Source organism: Passer montanus, unplaced genomic scaffold (genome assembly GCF_014805655.1).
Source record: "Passer montanus isolate IOZ18808 unplaced genomic scaffold, ASM1480565v1 scaffold37, whole genome shotgun sequence".
NCBI lineage: Eukaryota > Metazoa > Chordata > Aves > Passeriformes > Passeridae > Passer > Passer montanus.
The window spans coordinates 1141359-1147358 of record NW_024368485.1 but is presented as its reverse complement, the minus strand read 5'-3'; positions in this window follow the sequence as shown (position 1 = coordinate 1147358).

Genomic DNA, 6000 nt, shown 5'->3' with positions numbered 1-6000 from the left:
CACTGGGGCCCTGCTGCCCTGCAGAGAGAGTGCACTTGGAGGCACTGTCCGTGTAGATGGGCTCAGAGGAGCGTGCATTTCACCCGTGTGAGTGGTACCTTAGGAGCCTCGTGCTTCTCAGGGCCTCCTTGGTGCCAGATAAATGTCACTGAATTTATTTCAGCCCCCACCCTGGAGTAATGCAAACAGCTCCAGGTAAAAGAAGAGTGCCCATCAGCAGGTGAAGAACAAATTCGTGGGCTCAGCTTTTCCTTCTTAGGCTGCTGGGTTTGGTCCTTGTCTGCCCAAGCCGTGTTTTTTGGTGAGCTGGAGAGCAGAAGCACTTACATGTATATAAACTGTACACACATGTGTACACATGTACAGAGTGTATGAATAAATGTGTGTATTGTCTACATACTGGATAGCTACATATTGATTACTTACATATATATATATGTACATAAAATATTGCCTAGAGCTCAAAGGAGCATATTTATGTGCATATGTATTGCATGTACATATACTTATCTACATGTACATAAAATGTTATCTGAAACTCAAAGGCTTATATTTTTGGTCCCTGCACCATGATCTTCACACAGTTTTCAGCAGAATTTAGAGTCCTGGAATCAACAGGAGCATTAGGACTTGCTTGTGTGAGTAACAGTTTGTTTTTCTGATTCTGTATTACAGTTATTTCAATTTAGGGATATTTTTCAAGTTGTGTGTGCTTTCAAAATCAAGGAAACAATAAAATACAAGTATTAAAGTGGCCATGTGTTTGCTTATATTTATTCTTAGATCTAAAAGTGGAGGGGAAAAGGTCTGCCATGCTTCTGTGAGTATCCAGTGCCCAGCTCCTATAAACACACACAGTAACAGCTCCTCTCAGCTCCTGTGTGATCTTACCTGCTCCCCCAGGGGCTGGGCTGAATCGGCAGCAGAGCAGAGCCTGCACTGCCAGCGCTTCATCCTGAGCTGCTGCGGAGTTTAAACCAACACTTAGAGAGAAAACCTAGAATCTTATCTGCCAGCAGGAGGTGATGCTCTCCTCTCGAGCCGCAGCCGTGGCAGAACCTGCAGGGTCAGCTGGAGCTGTAGTGCAGGAAGGGATGAGCTGCCTCCCATCCCCTTCCTGCCCATGTGAAGCATTTTAACCCTGACCCTTCCTGTTGGACATACCCCGGAGAAACGCTATGATCCCGTGGTTTAATCCCTTTAAGAACTGTTCTGAGCTGCTGGCCATGGTGTCACCCATGCTAATTATTTCCACCTTTGTGTCAGACTCCTCTTCTTGGTTCATAACCCACCGAGATGGCAGTGGCTCTGGGGATGAAGCATTTGCTGCTGACCATCTCTGTTGGATGGGGGGATGTGGTCCCTGAGGCTCTGGTTGAACTTGCTGCTGGTGCAAGGACTCTGAAATATGTTTGTCTGGTTAGGATGACCATAGATGAGGGGAAAAGAGGGACCTGTTTGACTCTGCAGTGGCTATGTTATCCATCAGGAAATGTGAGTGTTCCTGCTGCTCTGCAGGACCCCCAGGTCTGAGGTCACCCAGGCATCTCTGCCATCACCTCGTGTGTAGGCTGGCACCTCTCACCTGTGGCAAAATAGCTTTTAGGGGAGGAACAAGAGCAAAAGCACAGACTCACCATTCCCCAGCGCTGTGCTACAGCACCATGGGTGGCTGGAGTCCGAATTGGATGAGCCAGAACGATCTCTGGCATTCCCTTCTCATGACTATGTATCTACCTAATGGCATTGGCATTCAGCCCCAGGTCCTCTCCACCCAGCTCGGGGCAGGGCTTAGCCTGAAGGCCAGGAGCTCAGCTATCCCCACAAGGAACAAAGCCCATGATCCAGCCACACACTGAGCCTGGGGAAGAAAGCTGGGGAAGAAAACTGGGGAAGAAAGTATTTGAGCTGGTTTCTGCCTGAGAAAGAAGAGCATTAACCCTGGCTCCCTCCAGCCTCCAGCACTTGAACTTGGATCATTCATCCTCCATCCCAGGGGAAATTCTGTGCAGTGCAATTTGGGGCAGGCTGTTGAGGGAAATGGGGAGCAGAGCATCGCTGGAGCAGCGCATGGACGACGGCTCCTCCCTCCACCAGGATCCTGAGCTCTGTCCAGCTGCCTTTGCCGGGTGTCCTGCGGACAGGAGGGACACAGAAGCGAGCGGTGGGTGTGTGAGCATGCCTGTGACACCTGGAGGGTGGGGAGGGGGAGGTGGTGGCCAAGGAGACCTGGTGTTACTGTGGGGAGAACTGTGGGAATTGCAGGGTGCAAATCTGTGAGCGACAAAGCCCTGCCTGCCCTGCTGCCTGCATGGACACTTGGATTTATCCCTAGGGCAGCTGCACGGATGTCACAGCACCTTTGCTGGGGCAGGTTTAGAACTTACATGGGGATTGAAGCTCCCCACTTTTGGGGAGACAGGACGCTACTCCTCTAAACTCCAGATGGCTTTGCAATGAAAATGTTGCAGACTTGGAGGCTGGGCTGATGTGGAGAAGGCTCCAGAGACGTCTACACTGCAAACTCCTGAGCAGAAGGCTGTAGATGAAATACTGCCACACCTGGGACTTCTTCAGACATCAGCCCGTGCTACAGGTAATTGTCTCCCAGCCTGTCATCTTCAATCCAGGCTGCATTTGCTGTGACACCTTCTGTGTGTTACTTGCATGGGTACAACTTGTAATGCACACAAAGGCTGCCAAGCTGTCATGTTCTCCTTTCCGTCTGAGCAGCAGCATGGTCTCTGAGGAAAGGCAGAACATCTCACATGCCTGGTAGCAGCGTGCTTCAGCATTGTCATTGATGCTGTGCTCTAATACAACAAAAAGGAAGAGCAGTGTGGGGGCGTAATGAACCCCATACAGCCAGAAACTATTTTAAAAAATGGAAAGGTTGTTTAAGGCAAAGCCAGTGCTAAACCATCAGGCATCCTCCTGCACTGCTGAAGGCACAGAGCACCCAGGTGCTGCTCAAGGAGCAGGAGGTGTGTGCTCTTCACCTGGAGGACTTCAAGAGCCCTGTTAGTCCCACACTCCAGGTTAGGCTCTTGTGTGAGTGTTCTGTTTGCGTGGCAGCCAAATCTTATCAGAAGCATGAGTTTATCATGAGTGCCTGCTCTGGCTGGACCTCATGGCAGTGCTCACAGTGTGACCTTTAAGGGCCTGCAGTGGTTAATGGAGCTGGACAGGGGGTCTGGAGCTGGTCCCATCAGTCTCAGGAAAGCTTTCCTTAAGAGAGAGGCTTGGAAATGCCAGCAGCACTTTCCCTCTCCATTATCTCTACCCATTATCTCCGTTCTAGGAGAGAGAACAAAAGTTTCAAGCCACATTAAATGCCACTGCTAGCTGGATTACATTGCCCTGTGTGATCTTTCCATGGTTTCATTTAAATCAAAGCTGCTTTCCAATTTTCTTTCAAAATCTGTGAGAAGTTGCAGCTTTTCCCAGCTGGTGAGGCCTTATTTCCTCTCCCTCTCTTGTTTTTTCCCTTTTGCACTTCACAGGCTCCTACCAAGGGTGTCTGACACTTTGCCTTTCAGGGCAGCCTCCTAATTGCCTGTGTAAGCCGAAAGTCGGATGCCCAATCCACATCCCGGCAAAGGTGATAATCAGGGAGCTCCTCTGGCTTTGGCAGGCAACAGCTGGAGTCTGGGAAAGGGGAACCGAGGGCAAACAGGGGTGGGGAGGTGGTGGGGTGGCAGGGAGTCTGACAGAGATCCTGCAGGACTTTGATGTTTTTAGAGGACTTGGGCTCCTCTGTCCACTCGTGGAGCGGGTGCAGGAGAGTAGCACGCACAACATCAGCATATTTCAGAATAAAACAGAATAAAGAGCTCATCATGACTGCTGCCTCTGGTCTGTGCTCTGGACATGCTCAGGCACTCCAGAGCTGCTGGCGTGCCTTGGCTTCCTGTGGTAAAACAGCAGGTGCAGAATGGCCAAGAAAGAGTTTTTAACTGTGGCAGGAGACAATGGCTTATCTGGAGATGTTGGGCACTGGAAAGTCATGTAAACAATCCACAGCTCTCAGTATTCTATTTTTGATAACTATTGAATCAGGGTGGGTTTTTGTTTGTTTGGGTCTTTTTCCAAGCTATCTATCAATTTTGTTTTAAAGCTTGTCCTAAAGTTTATTTATGGGTTTTCTGTTTACATTTTTCCTTCTGATCTTAGTTATGAAAAAATCTGCCTCTTTGGAAGCCTGGGATGCCTGTATTCCCTTTGAAGGTCTGTTTTCTGTTTGCTGAAAATGAATGCAATCAGTTCATGATCATTACTTCCCAGGTGACTGCCAACTTCCAGCCCAGTAGCCCTGTCACCCTTGGGAGGTGCCAGGTAGTTGCTGGATGCTGGGCACAGCATCACACTGGCCATAAGGTGCCATCTATAACCACCAGACCATTGTTTAGGTTGGAAAAACCTCCAGGACCATCGAGTCTAACCATAAACCCAGCACTGCCAAGCCCACCACTAAACCATGGCCCACAGGTACCTCCAGGGGTGGTGATTCACTCACCTCCCTGGGCAGCCTGTTTGTGTTGCCACTGAGGTGTGTAATGTCCCCAGCAGATGTTTCACAAGCTGGCTGGCTCCTTATAAACACTCCTCTTCTCTCCATGGAGCCCAAACAGGTCTTTCAAGAGCTCCTTGCTCCCCTGCCCTGCAAGTTTTGTGCAAATTCCTGATTCCATGTGCCTTCATCCAGTGAAGGCAGCAGGGAGAAGCAGGCCAGGCAGCTCCTGCATTCAGGCCCTGTCTCTAAACCCGGACTAACAACCCTGGCTTAGCCCAGCCCCTAGCAGAGCTGGAAAGCAGCAGTGCCTGTCCTCTACAGCTGGGTGAGCTCAGAGTTGTCACCTCCCCCCCTTCAGGTGTCATTAGGCATGTTAATCTGCAAAGCCACCCCAAGCACTCCCTATAACCAAAGCAAGCCAGCTGAGCTGGCAGTGCTAACAGGGGTGCAGGCATTACCATTTCCACATAGATGTCTTGGTTTGAAAGCTTTAGGATTTAAAACCAGCACCTTCCTGAGAACTGGCATCGCTACAAACCAACCTTTCAAATGCCAACATTGTCCAGAAAGCAAAATGTTGGATAAGACAGAGTTGCGGGGGGATCAGAGGGATTGATTGCCACTGTTCCAGGAGCAGGCAGAACGGTGTACAGGTGAGCCCATGTCCCTGCTCCTCGGCAGGTGCCCGGTGCGGAGGGACGAGGCTCTGGCAGCGCTGCTGGAAGCGGACCCGTCCTCCGCGTCAGTCCAGTGCCACCTACAGCAGCCAGAGCAGAAACTGCAGCAGCCGGCAAACCATGGCAGCAATTCCAGCAGGCTCCAGCCAAAGGCGTGCTCACATCACTGAGTGGCCTTTGAGGAACCAGAGCAGAAACTGCAGCAGCCGGCAAACCATGGCAGCAATTCCAGCAGGCTCCAGCCAAAGGCGTGCTCACATCACTGAGTGGCCTTTGAGGAACTTTTTCCTTAGCACCGTCCAGGTGAGGACAATGGAATGGAGCCTTCTGGTTGAAGGCTAGCAGCTGTTGTGTCTGCTGCTGGTGATATTTCTAAACCTCCAGCAGTTCCCTCCCTCTATGACCTGTCCTGTTCCCTGTTGTTTTGTGTATTAGATGTACTCATCTTTACTTCTAGGGAAGTGAGGATCCCTATGAAGTGAGGAAAAGCCCTCTCTCGGGCTTGTGCCAGTGTTTTCACTCACTACTTTTTTTCAGTCAGTAACTCTGAAATGCCAGTGAAACACGAGGCAGTGCTTAGGTGCTTGAAATAAATGCATTTAAAATGACACTGCAGAAGTGTGACTTCTGTAAGTCGCACCACTTGCTTTTTGGGGAAGCAATTCCGTAGGAGAATGAACCTTTTCTCTGGGAACATATTCACAGTTTTGGTGCATTTACAACCAGAAACATCTTTGGAATCTAAAGCTACATAAATACTTAGGAAAAGACAGACACAGGCTGCAAACTGCATTATCCTCTGGCCCTGGA